The sequence below is a fragment of the Belonocnema kinseyi genome, chromosome 5 (genome assembly GCF_010883055.1).
Source record: "Belonocnema kinseyi isolate 2016_QV_RU_SX_M_011 chromosome 5, B_treatae_v1, whole genome shotgun sequence".
Taxonomy (NCBI): domain Eukaryota; kingdom Metazoa; phylum Arthropoda; class Insecta; order Hymenoptera; family Cynipidae; genus Belonocnema; species Belonocnema kinseyi.
Genome location: NC_046661.1, coordinates 139029521 through 139048577, shown reverse-complemented (window position 1 = coordinate 139048577; position 19057 = coordinate 139029521). Strand labels below are relative to the sequence as shown.

The following is a 19057-nucleotide window of genomic DNA, read 5'->3' as shown; positions in this document are numbered from 1 at the left end:
TAGATCTGATACCTTCTCTGATGAGAATGTAAAAATTCCTTCGAAAGTTATTGTTTCGTTAGACTACAGACAGGCAGACATGTTCGCAGAACCTATTTTTTTCTGACTCAGAAGATCTCAAAACGTCGAAGATTTAAGAAAAGTAGATAAGGTTAAAATCACACAAATCCAATTCATTTTATCCATATGAGAATTTAAAAATTCAAATTTTCCCGCCAAACCGAGTGTGCTATTAAAAAATCGTAAAGAGTAGTTTCGTAGGTTTATTCGAGTCGAGAAATTTTTCTGTGAACCATTTCAACGTCATTCGCGTTGTTTGGCTGTAAATTGTAATTTTCGATTTTTTTATGGCATTTTCCACGTTTGAAACAAAAACTAGTATTCCTGTTGAAAAATAGTACAGAGCAATTTTGTGGAACATTTGAAATCAAATAATTTTGGTATCTCTTATTTTTACTGTGTCTTGCGTACCCAGTGGGCACAAAATTTGGCGAACTCTTTACGACATAGTTACGACATCTTCACGACAACTTTACGACATCCTATGTCCTTGTCGTTTCGCTGTCTTTAGAATGTCGTAAAGAGATCGTCAGATCATGCGACTTATTTACGATATCGTAAAGACACCTTAACGACATGGACATAGTTTGTCGTAAAGTTATCGTAGAGATGTCCTAACGATGTCGTGAAGACGTCGCCAAACTTTGTGCCCACTGGGTAGTTTTGTGGGAATTTTCCATGGCTAAAACCATAAACTTGGGCAGTAGAAGGCTGATTAACGAACTTGACGTCTATTTTTGGAACACAAACCAGTGTGCGAGAGGAAATTTAAATAAAAAAATGCCTCCGAAATTGATCTTGTCGTCAGATTATAGACAGACCAACAGACATTTTCGTCAAACCTATTTTTTCTGACTCAGGGGATCTCAAAACGTTGACAATTAAAGACCCGTAGATAGGGTTATCGTAATTTGAAATGCAGTAGATTCAGAATATATAGGGGAAGGTCGTCAGGGTTGAGACACTTTTGGACTTTGGTCTATAAATTTTAATTAAATTAGAAATTCCTCGATTTTTCCATCTCATTTGAAAGTTAAGACGATGACAAGAAAGTTTTACGTTCGACAAATCAACGCGCACCATTAAAAAAAGGCTATTAAAATATAAATGTAGTCAGGGTTGGGGCTTGCTGCCAGGGTTGGGGCTTGCTGTCAGGGTTGGGACACTGGTGAATATCAGCGAAATTTATGGAAAAATAATTTTTTCTGAACAAATATGAAATCCATCTTCTTTATTTATTCAATTTTTTTTGAGTGATAGAATACAAGAGTCATTTTATATCACTACACGTTACATACAAACAGATTAGAATTTGAAATTTTCCCTTCAGAACCTTATTGACGGTCAACTACATAATATAAATATATACTTAATTTGACATTGACGTGTTTCCCGTCCGATTTTCAAGACCTTTATTACGAATGATACAAAATTTTTCAATGTACTAAAAACAAAGCGATAGCACGAAACTTTTTTCAAGCACTCTTTGACACGAGCGATGCACTGAAAAGTTTGCTGTAACCAAGAGTAGTGATGCCACGCTTTGACACATATAGTGCAAAGTGTCTCCGATTATTAGATTTTGTGTAAACTTCTTGTCCTTGCACTATGCAAGCTATGAAAAAGGATAAATTGAAGAAAATTATCTAACTAATGAAGGTCATCAAATGTGTTAATGGTCACTTTTTCATGGGACCCGTAGTTTTAGTTTTATCCTTGAAAAACAAGATTGAAATTTTTGGACAAACGAAGCAAGTTTCGAAAAAAATAATAAAACAAAAGTTGCTTGCCTTAACAATTCTTTATTGGCATTTTTCTCTTTACAATATCTAGAAATCACGATCCTTAGTATTTACGTGAATATTTCCCTTTCGTTGATAAAAATCATTCTAATTATGCCAGACTCCGTGTGAGCAACTTACGAGGATCATCCCAAAAGTAAGTTTCCATATTTTGGAAAGAATCGAAAAAAATTATTTATTTAAGAAAAATTTACATGGTTGGAAAGCTACGGATCTAAATAATTTTTCCAAATAGTCACCGATTCTTTCCTGGCGATTTGTGAAGCAGGATGAGACTTTGTTGATACGCATAGCATACCACTGCTGGTTACAAATTTCGCAGCCAGTCATCAACGGCGCTCTTGACTTCGTCATCATTCTAGAACCGTTTCCCCTGCAAAAATTTTTTACTCGACAGGAGAAGGTGGCAGTTACTCGAGAATAGGTCTAGGGAATATGAAAATTGGGAAAAAAAATTCCCAATCAAATTGGTTACCAGGTCTTAAGTCAATTTTGTGGAATGAGGCCTGGCGTTGTCGTGATGAAGGAGCACTTCTGTCGTCAAAAGTCGAGGTCGATTTCGAGTTATCCGTTTTTCTAACGCCTCACAAAATCTAGTGGTATTTATTCTTTCATCTTTAAGCAGATATTCGACCTACAGTACTCTCTTGCTGTACTAAAATACCATTGCCAACATTTTCCCAGCTGACGTCTCAATTTTGACTTGTTTTGGCGGTCTTTTCTGGACCATTTCAAGGCCACTTTTCACTTTTCCAGACCATGCTCTGCCTCTGGTTTTTGTAGTGTTTTGATGAACCTATATTTCTTCCCCAATCGCGATTCGGTAATAAATTTTATTTCCTTCATCTTCAAGCATCACAAAAGAGCGTTTTGCAGCATCCAAACGATTTCGTTTGTGCTTATTCAACAAAGCCTTGAGATCCACCTCGCAGAGACTTTTGTCAAGCTCTGCTCATCTCAAAGAATTTGAATAACTACGAAACGACTCAATTCAAACTTGGGATGAGCCAATTCAAGGATTTGGTCAAGGATACAGCGGCGATCCTCGACAAAATGCTGAGGAAGGCTAGAACTGCGACTTCGTGACACTTATCAATTTAATAGCATTTTTTTGTATTTAAACTGACTCCTGGATTTAGAATAACCCTCTTTTCCATTCCTAACTTTTAATAATTTTACCTCCCAAATTTAATTGTTTCGACATTTCCTTCTCAACGGATTAATCCAAGAGAATTCGGATCTATCGACAATTTATTGTGTCCTTGCCAGGAAACTGGTACCGAGTATGCACGTCGAGACCAATCTTGGAAGAACGATAAATCTGAAACGTAATAATTTATTATTTGTAATTAAAAAAAAGAAAAATTTTCCCTCAACTTGAGGCTCCCAATTGTTATCGACTCGTAATTCACTCTTCACAATTTTTAGCCCTTTAATTTTAAAATGATTTTCAATCAAAAATTCGTTTGATATATAATTATCACTAAATCCAGTGTCTATCATTGCATGAATGGTCAACATATTAATTTAGCTACTTATTCAATTTCAAATTTTAAATATTATTCTTAAAATTTCAGGTAGACAAAAAAGAATAAATGCGTCCCCAGAAGCGAAAACCAAATTGTGTTTTGGATTATTCGTGTTGATTTTTGCGTTATTGATGGCAATTTCCTCGTACCAAGCGCTAAATAATCATTAATCAATTCTTCCCTTCAATAAGTAAACGCTGAAACTTTTTAAATTCGGAAGCTTCTACGAATGAAATGCCATTCTGTGCAAACTTTCATGCACTGTTAGCCATTACAGAATTTTTGATCATTCTCCTAACATCATTTAAACTTATTGATATTATTTGGCTTTTTGTTGACGAGCCTATTTGATTTATAATTTTTAGAATTTTCTACCTTTTATTCCTCTTGTTTGGATTGTTTAAATTCACTGATCCATATTGGGAATTTTTATTCTCAATTCATAAATATTCTGACCATGAAAAGTCAACTGAAATCTTTCCAAACAGAAAATTCAACTATTTTTTTGAAAACTTATCTTTTTGATTTAAAAATTCATGTGTTTCAGTAGCAGTTTCATTTTTTCAAATTGAAAATTCAACTGATTGGGTAAAAGTTGAACTATATTGCCTAAAATTTCATGCTTTTTTAAAATAAAAATGCATCAGTTTCGTGGAAAATTAATTTTTTGATGAATTAATGTATATATATTTAAATTAAATTTTGGTAAGGGAAAATAATCTTTTGGCTTAAAAGTTCAACAATTTAGAAAATGTTTCATTTTTTTCATGAGTGAAAAATCTTTATTTGTTGAAAATTTGTCATTTTGGTTTATATATTTTTTCACTGAAATATTAATGATTACACTTTTGAGTTTGGGTTTATTTTTTTAGATGGAAAATTTAACTAGTATGTAAAAAATGTATTGATTTTGTTGAAAATAAAAGTATTTTATTAAACAGCCATCTTTTATAGTAGAAAATACATTTGTTGTTTAAAATAAATTAATAAATTAAAAAATTTTAAATTGTGTTTGAAATAATGTTTTATTCCAACAATGAAAGACTGTATGCTAAATGCAGTATAAGATTAAAATGCTAGTATTTGAATAATAATGATCCAGGATTTTGAAAATGTTTTCGGACACCCTGTCTAATTTTACTAGCAATAACTAGCTCAACATTTCTGGAAACTAAAAAGGTTTCGTTTCCAGAAGTTGAGCTGAGAATGAGTAAAGTGAAAACACTCCGTAAGCCTACAAACACAATATCAAACTTCACAATCACGCTGAATGGAAGCACACACATTTATACTTTGAAAAAAAGTTTATAATTCCAAAAAATTGGAACAAATAAGTCTTAGGACTTCTGGAAAAGGGCACACAAAAATGACGAAATCTATGCGACACTCAAAGCTTACTAGCTGTCAATTATAATTCGGTTTTGAGGTTTTAAAAATGCACTTTAAACATCATTTCGTCACCATAAGCAGTTTACCATACTACATGATTGGAGACCAAAGCAACTGACAGCTGTTTGGCGCTGATCGCTCAGCGTTACTTGATCGTACTACCAAGCATGTGTACTGTCGGTAAAGTTTCACTCCCCCTGGCGGGAATTTTAAATTAGAATGAAAATTCGATTTGTATTCTTAATTTTGTAATTGTTTATTGACATGTCTTACTTGGCTTCGGAATAGGAAAACTGTGAAAACCGATAAAAGGATACCGCCGTGAACTCGCTGATAAAAATTGATAGTAATTTTTTAATTTAAAAACATATTTATTGATTTATTTACATAACTTTTTGTGTTGTAACGCGCAAAACACGTATAAAAATGTCGCATTAAGTATAATCGTATAAATAAGGTAAGTATTGTACAACCTATTTTTGCTTTGTAGAACACTAATATTAATCGCATCAATTTCTTATTGAAAATACCAATATCAGCAGATTTTTGTAGGAATTTAAAAACAATCGTCGTTTTCAAATCGAAATATATAATAGAAATTATTGTACACAGCAGACGTTGAATTTAGTGACCAATTTTTTCAGAACAAAGTTTCAAACATTTTTCTACGTCCTTATTCGCAAAGATTCATTATTCTTAGATATCGAGATAGTGCCCTCCAAGAGATTCAATGTAAAAAATCAATTGAATTATTATTATATGTATTTATTTAATTATTCAATTATTTGACGTCTCCTGTTTAGATAATTGATTGAATTAATTAAATTAATTGCATAATAATAGTAATAATAAATAATTTAATAAATAATAATTATACGATTCCACGTAATGCGCTATTTCCATATGTGTTTTGTACGTTACAACACAACAAGATATGTTGAAAAAACAATAAATATATTTTTTTAATTAGAAAATTATTATCCATTTTTATCAGCGGGTATCATTGTCCACAGTTTTCCTATTCCGAAACCAAGTAAGATATGTCAATAAATAATTAGAAAATTAAAAAAACAAATTGCATTTTTATTCTAATTTAAAATTCCCGCCAAGAGGAGTGCAACTTTACCGACAGTACACAGGCAAAATAGATGAATTGTTACTAAGAATATAAATCTTTAAAATAATGATATTTTAACAAAGTGATGCAACCAAATCATTCAAATAAAATAGTTAAATACAAAGAAGATACATTTTTAACCAATAAGTTGGATTTTCATTTAAAAAAATTAAAATTTCGCTAAAATAGATGAATTCTTTAATTTTCAATCCAAAAAGACTAATTTTTAACCAAACAGGTTAAAGCTTGAACAAAACTTTAGGATTCTCTACCAAATAGTTATATTTTTATCCATAAAAGATTAAATTTCTCTTAAAATAGATGAATTTTTAATTAAATTTTTTTTAAGTAGTTGAATTTTCACCCAAAAAAGATTCCAGTTAATTTTTCAGGATCAAAATATGATTTTCCTTTAACCATGAATAAGTTTCTACAAAAAAAAATTCAATGCTAAAAGATGAATATTGTCAGCCAAAAAGGATGAAATAAAAAAATAAATGAATTCTCTACCCAATAGTTGCATTTTTATCCACGAAAATGAAACATGTACTAAAACAGATGAATTTTTAATAAAAAACTGTCAACTTTTTTCAAAAGTTCAACTTTCAGCCAGAAAAGGTTTCAGTTCATCTTTCAAGAAAAAAATATAAACTTTAAACAAAAAGTAAATTTTCTACGAACTAGTAACAATTTCATCAAAACAGTAGAATTTTCTACCAAAAGTATGAATATTTGTCTAAACATTTTAATTTTTAATCAAGCAGTTGCATCTTTATCCTAGAAAGATGAAATTTCTTTTTAAATAAATGAATTTTCTAGGAAAAAAAATTTAACAAAATAGTTGAATTTTCGTCCAGAAAACATTTCAGTTCTCTTAAACAAAAAAATATTATATTTAATATTAAGCCAAAAAATATGAATTTTAAACAAAAGGTTAATGTTCTACGAACAGTTGAATTTTTAACCCAGAAAGACGATCTCATAACAAAACAGATAATTATGCAACCAAAAAGAATACTTTTAAGAAAATGGTTACATTTTCAACCAAATAATGAAATTTTTAACTAAGAAGATAATTTTGAGGACAAAGTATTTGCAAAGTGTGGCTGGCACATAAAAAATCATTTCATACTGATAATTAGATGTTTCATAAATTGTTTAAACAATTTATTATTGTTTTTACCCATTGCTGAATGGAATGGAAAGGTCGCGATATTTTCAAAAAAATTCCACTTTTCCAATTTTCAATTAGATGGAAGTAAAGTGATAGTTCATCAATGTTAAGGAAAGTAATTATTTAAACAATTTATCATTGTTGTTAATAATATTTACTTAGAAAAATGCTAAAAAATTGAAGTTTGAAAAAAATCACTTTCAGGCACATTTTTAATGAAGATAAGTTATGTAATTAATTGGAGTAAAGAAAATTAATTGTTCAAACAATTTATTATTATTATTAATAATATTATATTTGAACAATGCTAGAAAGATGCAGTTTTTTCTGAAATTTCTGGCTTTTTTCCAATTTTCAATTTTAATGAGGTAATTATGAATTCAATTTAACAAAAATAATTGTTTTAACAATCTATTATTATTGTTAATAATATTCTCTTTGCTTAATGGGTAGAATGTTACGGTTTTTACTGAAAATTTCAACTGTTTTTAATTAGGATGGTGAATCGTCAAAATATAAAAAAAGTTATTTTCTATTAAAGAGATGAACTTTTAGCCGAAAAAATAAATTTTCAACTAAAATTTTAAATATTAAACTGAAATACTTAAATTTTTAACCGAATAGAAAAAATTGTATGCATGAAGATTTACTTGCGAAGAAAAAGATAATTTTGTACCCAAAAAAATACTTTTATAACAAAAAATTTGGATTTTCAACGAAATAGTTGAATTTAAATTTGCAATTAACAACGACAAAATTGTATCCAAATTGTGGAATTTTGAACAAGAATATATTAATTTTTAACCAAAAAATGGACATTCAAATTTTCATTTGAAGGAATTAATTTTGAAACAAACTGAAGCAAATTCCTGCTTTTTAAACAAACATTATATTTTAATTATTATGTTAAGAAGGTGGTGATTTCTATTTAAAAGTTTAAACTTTTTATTATGAGTTTCATTCTTAAAGTGAGAAACTTTTAACGTTATGCTATTTTAGTTCTTTAATACACTTAATAATAATATAGAATAAAGTACAAATTTAATTATGATTAATTTAATTATAAATTTCTACCAAAAACAAAACAAATTTTTAATAAAATAAATCTATTTCAAACTAAAACAGATATAAAAAAAATCAAAAATAGAATTCAGTAGTTTCAGTTAGCGAAACAAGTTTTTGACGAAAAAAATAAAAGTAAGTTATAATAAATGTTTATAAAAAATGTGAGAAAAAGTTAATTTTTCCTAATTAACAAAGTTAATTTGAAAAAAAACTCATTTTCAGTCAGGAAGATTAATTTTGAAACCAAAGGTATTTTTTTCAAACAAAATCAACCAAATTTTGAATTTTTAAAATAAAAATTTTAAATGTTTTTAAATTAGAAAAAATTAAAATAACAATAATAGTAATAGTAATAGTAATAATAAATTCTTATGTTCGTAATGAGATTTGTTTTTTATTTTACATAATTAATTAAAATGATTTTAAAAATATATATTTTTAGATTTCCCGCTGATTGTAATCAATAAAAGAATAAAATAAATTATGCAGAAAAAAATATTGTCGCGTAACTAAAACTTTTATAATTTAAAATAGACGATAAAAAATTCGTGTTTTACATGTGCGATGGTTTGCCGCTCAAGAATAAAATTATCATAAAATGTCTATCATTATAGAATCAAACGAAATTCATGTTTTCTAAGTCAATATTTTTGAAACTACAATAATTTATTCACAATAATTCTAATGAAAAAAAAAACCTGGTTCATTGTGCATCAGACTCGTTCCACTATAAGTCGTTACACATTTTCGATTATACTATTTTGACAGTTTTCTTAAAAATCGTCCGATACTGTTTTAAAAACATTTTAAAATGATTAAAATATATTTTTCGATCCTGCTATCACTCATAGTAAGGGTAACCGCTCAACAAAATGGGTAAGCAAAAAAATTTCTAAAAATTTGCAAAATAAAAAATTCTCTAAAAAAACCTGCATTTTTGAAAAACAAAAATCTTATTTTTTAGTTAAAAACAATATATCTCAACACTCTAAATGTCACTTGACACTATATAATATAATAAAGACATGATTATTATTTTTTTTTGTTTTATTTTCTATTGTTCGAAAAAAATTATATAAATTAGATGTATTGGAAAATCTTTTATTCCAGATAATTTTTTATATAGTATTAATATTAATTTTGTACAATACAATTTGTTATTTATACTAATTTATTAATTGAGTTCACGTATTTTTTTAGAAAAATTGCAGTTTTATGAGTTTCTTCATACCTTAAATTTTTAAACAAATTGTTTTAAAACCTTGAAAATAACTTTTTTTCTAAAATTCATCTGTTTTTTTGTGCAATTAATTTTTCAATGATTTTATAAAAAAAAGAAGCTTTTAATGTTAATTAGAGAATGTGAAAATTTTATTTGAGCAATTAAATTTCTTCAAGGCTCATTCATTGTTATAACAACAGACAATTTTCGATAAACATTTATTACAAAAGTATTCATTTTTATAAACATTTTTTTTCTTACAATTTAAAATCTTTTGAATTAGGTGAAATTTTGACCAAGCACAATATTTCAGATGGAATAAGAATGAATTGAAATTACATAATATTTTAATAATAGCATTTGATATTGAATAATTTAATATTAACATTTTTTAATTGAAAAATGTTTAATCAGAAGCTCTAATATTTTAAATTTTCAGGCTAAGCAGTTGAAAATTGGATAATTTCATGAGAAAGGAGTTGAAGTTGTCTCCAATTTTTATTTAAAGCGTTTAAAAATGAACAATTTTATATTGAATTAAAAAATCTCAAAATTTAATTTAATCATTCTAGAATTAAAAATGTTTAAATTGTTAATTCTATAGTTTTTAAAATTTCACCATTTTTATTGTAAAAATTAAAGCTCATGACTGGGAAAAATTGAAAATTTAACTTACAGTTCGAAAATTCAGAACACTAAAATTGTGAATATTCTAAATGAAATAAATTCTTTAATGATGTTGTATTTATTTCAGAGTTTTATTTTAATCTGTCTTAATTTTACACAATACGATTATTAAATTTTTAATTTAAATCTTTTTATTTTTAGCACTTGCTATAAAATTACTATCATACATTTTTTTAATTTTCGAATATAATACATTTTCAATTTTAAATGATTTTTTATTCTCAATATTTAACTAAAAATTGGGCAGTTTTGAGATATAAGCATTCAAATTAAAGAATAAAATAATAATTTGAAACGTCAGTGTTTCTTTCCAATAAAGTTTATAGTGTTCAATATTTTTAAACATTTAAAAATATAAATCCATTCAATTTTCAATGCACCGTTTTAATTTTCCATTATTTTTCTTATCCAGTTGTCATCTTCAAATTTTTATGAATGTTTAAATTCAAGTGTAAGCATTTTTGAAAATTTTCGCATATAAATAATTAAAGAATTCCGATGAAGTCCTTACTATATTTTCATTATTTTGTGTAAAAACCGCTGATTAAAAATGTATGTGAGAGAAAACTAGATAAGAACAATTATGTTATTCCTTCTTCCCACTTGAATTTTTTTTTTTATAATGTTTTCACTTTTCTAATTTTAGCGGCTGAGAAACATGTGTTATTCTTACTTTATAAAAGTTTGATATTTAAAGACCGATAGCATGACAACGACATACTTTGCAATTAAAAACTTTTTAAAATAACGAATTAATACTTAAAGCTACGAAAATTAAACAATTTAAAACTTTTTTTTTTAATTGAAGCATTCTTGAATTAGCATCTATAAACTAAAACGTTAAAAATCAGTCATTTTCAAATTGTACAAATATTTTCAAGCTGATGAAAAGTATCTAACCTAGTTATAACTTTCCGAACCAAATGTAAACCAATTTTGATCAGATAGCAACAAGTAGGGCAGCGAAGTGAGAAGGTGGACATTAATTATTCACTCGATTTAAGAGCATGTTCAACGGTGACCACGTGACTAAACCATTCTTCGTCATGAAATTTTTTTTTGGTGTTCACCATAGCTAAATTCAATTATATATCGCTCTCAATATTTAGAATATAGGAAATGAAGCCCTAAATTGCGTTTTTATATTTAGTTCGACTAATAATTTTGCAAAAAATTATTCAAGTAAAAAATAAATGTGTGAAATTATTTAAATTTTTTTAGTGCTTATTACGTTCACAAGGACTGAGATTTGGCGACGTCTTCACGACATCGTTACGACATATTTACGACATCTTTACGACATCCTATGTCCATGTCGTTAAGGTGTCTTTACGATATCGTAAATAAGTCGTATGATCTGATGATGTCTTTACGATATCGCAAAGACACCGAAACGACGTGTACATAGGATGTCGTAAAGATGTCGTAACGATGTCCTAAAGACATCGCCAAACGTTGTGCATACCGGGTAGACTTTAAGAGATGAAATAAATAGCGCTAAAGAACGCTTGTAACCTAAATATGCTTATAGTTTCATAGAAAGTTTATTTATAAATTGATAAAATAGGATGTTACTATTCGAGTTGTACCACTTTGCAGGCAATTTTTGGAATAAAAAATAACATTTGAGCATTTGTTGCAAATCAACAAATAAGTATCTGCACACACATCCCAGTGGGCACAAAATTTGGCGACGTCTTTACGTCATCGTTACTTCTTTACGACAACTTTGCGACATCCTATGTCCATGTCGTTTCCGCGTCTTTGCGATATCGTAAATACATCCATACGACTTATTTACGATATCGTAAAGATACCTTAACGACATGGAAATAGGATGTCGTAAAGTTGTCGTAAAGATATCGTAACGATGGCGTGCAGACGTCGCCCAATTTTGTGTCCACTGGGATAACCTCTTATAATTTTTGAGCATTTTTAGCAATTTCTAAGGGAGAAAGAAGTAAAATTTCAAAGTCGATAAAGTAGAGATCACGTGACCAAGCTCAGTTATGAGATTTTGTTCGGTGTTCACCGTGACCAAAGCGGACTAAAAAAAAACGTGTGCGAAAGCCACGTCAAACACGCGAGAGCAAAAACGATCTAAGAATTGGCGAGAAGTAAAACGACACAAAAATGGAGGGAGAAGCTCCCCCTCCCTTTTCTGCTACGAAGACCAGCCTCGTGTAAAGTCGAAAATGCGCGAGCACAAATACGAGCTCGCCCGACTTCATGATAGACGATCCAATCAGCTGCTCCTCAAATTTATTCTGGTTTTAAAATCCTGATTTACCATAGAATCATAAGATTTGTTGAGAAGAGGAGAATATCATTTACTGTATGTAAATATATATAGAGAACAAGATTTCAGGGCCTAAAATGTTTCGAATTTTGTGCTGGATATCTTAGTAATAGTTTTAGTATAAAATTTGTTTTTAAGAAATGAAAGAATTTGAACAAAATTGTTAAATTTTCAATTTTAGAAAAGAATTTTCAACCAAAACAATAAGTATTAAACGAAAAATGGATTAGTTAAATTTTCTGATGAAAAAAATGAATTTTTAACAACGTAATTCAATTTTCAACCGAAGCAATTAATTTGTAGGTAAAAATAATAATTTTGAACAAAAAATGGAAAAGTTAAATTTTAAATTCAAAAGATTATTTTTGAATTTAAAAACACAATCAAATTTAAATCAAAATAGTGAAATTTTCAAACAAAGAAACGAATTAACGTAGAAAAAGGCTAATATTCTTCCAAAAATACAATTTTTATACAAATTAAATGAATTCTTAACCACATAGTTACATTTTTAGTAAAAAAATAATTATTGCCCACAAAACAAAAAGTTTCAACAACATATTTTACTTCTCAAACAAAAAATTGAATTAGAAAACAAATAATTTAATTTTTAAACTAATAACTTTGTACCTCAAACAGAAATTCAAAATTTTATAAATCTATTTTAAAACAAAAAAAAATAATTTAAAAAAAAAGATAAATTTTCAATGCAAAATGATTACATTATCAGTTAAAAAAATAAATTTACAGAAAAAAGCTGCTCAGCAAAATAGTTTAATTTTTAACAAAATACATGAACCTTCAACCATATAATTGAATTTTCTACTAAAATGATACATTTTAGCGAAAAATGGAATGTTTTATTTTTACCTAAAGAAATCATATTAAATAATCAGAAAAGACATTTTAATAAAAAGATGCATTTTTAACGAAATAAATGAATTCTCAATTCAAATATATGAACTTTAAAGAAGAAGAATTTTTTACCAAAAAAGATAAATTTTTAACTGAACACGGTCAATTTTCTTGCAAAAAAAACAACACATTTATTAATTAAAAAAATACATTCGCAACAGAAAATGATACAGTTAAATTTTTTGATTCCAAAAATTAATTTTCAATAAAATATTAGAATTTAAAAAAAGACAAAATATGTCATATTTAAAAAAAACAAATGCTTTTTTCTAAGAAGAAGTATAATTTAATACAAAAAATAATAAACTTTTGACTGAAAAGAGTCAATTTTCAAGCTAAAAAAATTTAAGCAATTGTTCAATCTTTAACGGAAAAAAATATCAATTTTCAACTAGAAAAGATAAATTTTTACTCAAAAATCATACAATTAAATTTCAGTGAAAGAATTTTTTTTAACCAAAAAAGAATCGAATTTTTGAACAAAATAAACGAATTTTTGACTAAAAAAGAAGAATTTTTACCTGAAAGAAATAAATTGTGAAAAAAACCAACAAAATTGTCAAAATTTTAACTTAGAAATGAATATTAAAACTAAACAAAAAAGTATTTAAACAAAAATGTAATAGTTATGTTTTTATCCAAAAGCTTTAATTTTCGACGAAAATAAAGAATTTTCAACTAAAAAATATAATTTTTAACCATATACATGCTTGACTTTAAATTAAAATCGATAAATTTGTAACAAAAAATGGAATTGTTTCATTTTCAGTAAAAAAAATAATAAAAAAGCAAAAAAATTCGTTCAGCGAAAAAACAATGAATTTTTAAACATTGAAAGTACATTTGAAACAAATGGTTTTCTAAAAAAAAGAGAGAAATTTAAAAAAAAAATTAATTTTTTAATAAAAAAATGAATTATACATAAAATAGGTGAATTTTCACCCATGAATGCCATCGTAGCATTTCCAACACACATTTTTTTTTAAACGAATTTACCAAAAAATTGTAACCAGATAGATGAATTTGTCAACTAAAGACGAGTTTTTAGCTTAATGAATTTAAATGTTTATTTAAAACAATTGTTCTCGTTCCTCGCCATAAATGCAAACTGAATTATTCATAGAAACCAATAAGAAAGTCCAACTTATTTTTATAGAATACAATCCTTTTTAGTTTGAAAGTTTTATTATTATATTTTTTTGATTGAGGTTTCACCTTTTTGTGTTGAAAAATTTTTTATTTGATTTAAAATGAACTTTTCTGTTAGAAATTCAGGTATTTGGTTTGGAAATTTAGCGGTTTTGCAAAAAAAAAGTCAACTGTTATGTTAAAGTATTCCATTTTAAAATACGAATTTTAAAAAAAGTTGATCTTTTTTTCTTTTTGCACTTAGAAATCCTTTCTCGTTAAAAATTGACTTTTTGAACTGAAAATATAACTATTCCATTTTTGGTCGAAACCCATTTTTTTTAGTTGAAAACTCATGTATTTTGATGAATATATTTTTTTTTTTGGAAGAATATTATTCTTCATGTTTGTAAATTTATTTCTTTGGTTAAAAATGTAACTATTTTGTTGTAAATTCAATTTTTTCCTAATCAATTTTTTTAACTAAAAATTTAACTGTTCCCTAGTAGGCACAAAACTGTGAAAATTTTTTAGTTGAAAATTAACTTCTTTCGTAGAAAATGGAACTACTTTGTTGAAAAATCAATCTTTCATCCGAAAATTTTAACTATCCCATTTTTGGTTGAATACTTATTTTTTAAATCAAAATTCATTTCTAAAGTTGAAAATTGCTTTCGTCTTTAGCTTAGAATTGGTCGTTTTTAGAGAAAATTAATTTAATTGTTAGAACATTTATCTTTTTATTAGAATATTATTCATTTTGTTTGTACATTTACTGTTGTGTTTAGAAATTTAACTATTCTGTTGTGAATTGGATTGTTTTTTTTGTTGTTCAAAATTAATTTTTTGAATTAAAAATTTAACTGTTTTATTTTTGATCTAGATTTTATTTATTTTTTCAATTGAAAATGCATTTCTTCTACTGAAAATTAAACTAGTTTGTCGAAAATTAAATTTTTTATCTGAAAACGTAACTTCCATTCGTGTTTGAATACTAATTTTTATAATTCAAATATTCATTTTTAAAGTTGAAAATTTAACAAGTTTGTTCACATTTTTGTTTTTAGAAATTATCATTTTCAGTTAAGAGTTCCTGATTTAAAAAAAATTATTCTTCTTTTTTAAAAATCCATCTGTTGAAGTTAGAAATTAATTTTTTTATTTATGGTTCAACTATTTTGTTAAGAATTTGATTGTTTTTGGGTTAAAAAAAAAATTAATCGGCAACTTAGTTGTATAACTTTTTTTTTTAAACTTATCTTTTCTAGTTGAATATTTAATTATTTTTTCATTGAAAATTGAACTATTTCATTCTAATTTTTTTGTTCTTTTTGCTTGAAATTTAACCGTTTTCAGTTGAAAATTCATTTTTGGAATTAAATTATTCTCCTTGTTCGAAAATTCATCTATTTTGGTTAAAAATTCTTTTCCTTCTGTTGTTGAAAATTAGACTATTTTGTTTAAAATTCAAGTGCTTGTTTGGTGAAAATTAATTTTTTATATTGAAAATTTAAATGTATCATCTTCGACTGAAACTTTTTAAATTTGAAACTTGAAAAATTTGGTTGACATTTTTTTGCTTGAAAATTGATCTTTCTCAGTTAAAAATCCATCTTTTTTGGTAGAAAATTATTCTTATTGTTTCATCTTCCGATAAAAAATGTTCTATATGATTGAAAGTTTATGTATTTTGTTGCAAATTGAACTATTTTACTGAAAACTTTTTCTTTGTTGTATATTTATTTTTTAAACTAATAATGTATTCGTTTTTCGTTGAAAATTCATCTATTTTGTCTGAAATTCGTTTGTTTATTGTAACAAGCTTGATTTTTTTAATAATGAATTTAGGTTTTCGGTAGAAAATTATTGGTTTAAACATTGAATTATTTGTATTCAAATTAAATTTTTTTCTTGAAAATTTTAATATTTTGTTAAAACTTTGTTTTTTTGTGAGTAATAATTTTTTTTGTTCTGTTGGAAAATTTCCCTTTTTTGTTTTAAATTCGATTTTTTTCTTTATTCAAAATGAAGTTTTGAAACTCAAAATTTAACTTTTCTATTTTTCGTTGAAAATTAAACTTTTTTACTTGAAAGGTGATTTCTTTGTTTGAAAATTGAACTATTTTGTTGAAAATTCAATTTTTTATCCAAACATTTAACTAGTCCATTTTTAATTCAATATTTTTGCTTTAACTTAAAATTCGTTTCTAAAATCGAAAATTGAACTATTCTTCTGAAAACTTTTTCTTTGTTGCATATTTATTTTTTAAACTAATAATGTATCCGTTTTTCATTAAAAATTGATCCATTTTGTTCGAAATTCGTTTGTTTATTGTTACAAGCTTGATTTTTTAAATGTTGAATTTAGGTTTTCGGTAGAAAATGATTGGTTTGAACATTAAATTATTTGTATTCAAATTAATTTTTTTTCTTCAAAATTTTAATATTTTGTTAAAACTTTGTTTTTTTGTGAGTAATAATTTTTTTGTTCTGTTGGAAAATTTCCCTTTTTTGTTTTAAATTCGATTTTTTTCATTATTCAAAATGAAGTTTTGAAACTCAAAATTTAACTGTTCTATTTTTCGTTGAAAATTAAACTTTTTTACTTGAAAGGTGATTTCTTTGTTTGAAAATTGAACTATTTTGTTGAAAATTCAATTTTTTATCCAAACATTTAACTAGTCAATTTTTGATACAATATTTTTGCTTTAACTTAAAATTCGTTTCTAAAATTTAAAATTGAATAATTTTGTTGGAAAGTTTTCTTTTCGAAAAATTATAGTTTTACTTGAAAATTCATCTTCTTAGGTATATTATTTTTTATATTAAATTTAATAAATAAATTTATTGATTTAATATTTTTATTAATTTTGTGTAGTCATTGAAATATGTAAACGTGCGGTTCGAACTTCATAAACTATTTTATTAAATTAAAAATATTGTTTAAGTCTAAATAATTCCATTTTTAACCCATTAAATTTGAAAAATTGTAATTTAGAATAATAATAAGTATTTCATATTTAGCAATATTTCAGTGTTTGTTTCAGACAAGTAAATTAAAAACAAATATTTGAATCTCTAGAATTCCGAAGTGCTTTCAAACTCTTAAAGTTACAATCTTAATTGTTCTGTTTTAAAAATGTTTAATTTGTAAGTGAAATTGTTAAATTTTGACGTATAAATAACAATTAAACATTTCTTATTCGTAGAAAAAATTGGATAATTTTAAGAGATATTTAGAAATGTTAAAAAGATTCAAAATTAATTAAAAACTTGAGTTGATTTTAGATAATTTAAACGGAGTGTGCTTACATTTTTTTAGAACTTGTAAATACACTTTAAAATGAATCGAATTTATCCTACAATTTTTGGAAAATCCTGCAATTTAAAAAAAATCCTTAAAATGTTTCAGGTTCTTTTTTGATAATTTTGGAAATGTCTTAAAATATTTTTAAATATCTGTTACAATATTTTTTGCAAAATGAGAAAACATTTTCAATTTCCCTAGGAACTTTAAGAAATTTTATTTTTATTTCTTTGAAGCCTTTCTCAATTCTTAAAAAGATTCTAAATTAATTGTTTGAAATCTTTCTAAAACTTCTCAATATCTCTTTAAATTACTCTAATTTTTTCTAGAATTAATAAACGTTCTATTGTTATTTAAAAATTAAAATTTCAAGGATTCTTTTTTTGACTTGAAGAATTTTCTAAGACTTTTAAAACCACTTCTAGATTTATCGACATTTTAAAGGTTCTCAAGGAAGAAAAACTTAACTTTTAATTTGGGAATTTTTATGTTAAAAAAAATTATTTGTCAATTCTCAATGTTTCTAGCTTAAGATTATTAAAAATAGTATAATTCGAAAATTTTTGAAGTTCATTGCTTGATTCTTTTATTTAAATTTTATAGTTGATCTGCATTTAATTTAAAATTGTGGAATTGAAACACTTTTAAACTTCAATTTTAAAAGTTTGAAATTTAATACTTCCACTTTCAAAGCTTTAATTTGTTGTTTATTACATTAAATGGAAAAATGTTTAATGGGGTAGCCAGGTTAAAAATGTTCAAAAAATCGAATTTTTTCTTTTTCAGTCCTTATGTATCCTTAGAAATAAGGTAGAAACCCTTTTTGACCTCAGAACATATCTTGATTCTTTATTAATGTTTATTAACAATTTGATCTAGTTAATGTTAAAAAAAAGTAAGAAAAAACGAAAAATCACTAAAACTTTCACAATTTGTTTATTAATTAATATTTCTTCATAATTGAGGTTCATGCTATAACCATTTATGTGCTCTTCGAGAAAAATTTCGGTTTTTGTGTTTCAGATGACACAAAGTTGAAAAATCATGGCGACCGTTTTTCAACATAGCGTCATCAGATCGCCCAGAAATTGGCCGGATATTGATGAAAAATAAAAAATAAATTTTTTTCCGCTAGTTAATAACATCCCTTACGGCATACTAAAAATTTGTAAATGTTAAATAAAAATAAATAACAAAAAAACGTTGTTGAAGAAGGTTATTGAAACCTCGCTACCCCCTTCAAATAGAGTTCGATTTTTTAAATTTCATTGACCGTTAAACATTTTCGCAAACCGGGGAAAACCGGAAAATGACCAGGAAATTTTTTCTTCGATTAAAACAGCCACCTTGCATTTACCCTAAA

At 26.0% G+C, this 19057-nt stretch overlaps 1 protein-coding gene across 1 annotated transcript in view; it reads left to right on the top strand.

Annotated features, from left to right (window-relative positions):
• Positions 1-19057, top strand: part of LOC117173918 (peroxidase-like) — a 42728-nt gene that overhangs the window by 3359 nt on the left and 20312 nt on the right. The window lies entirely within an intron of this gene.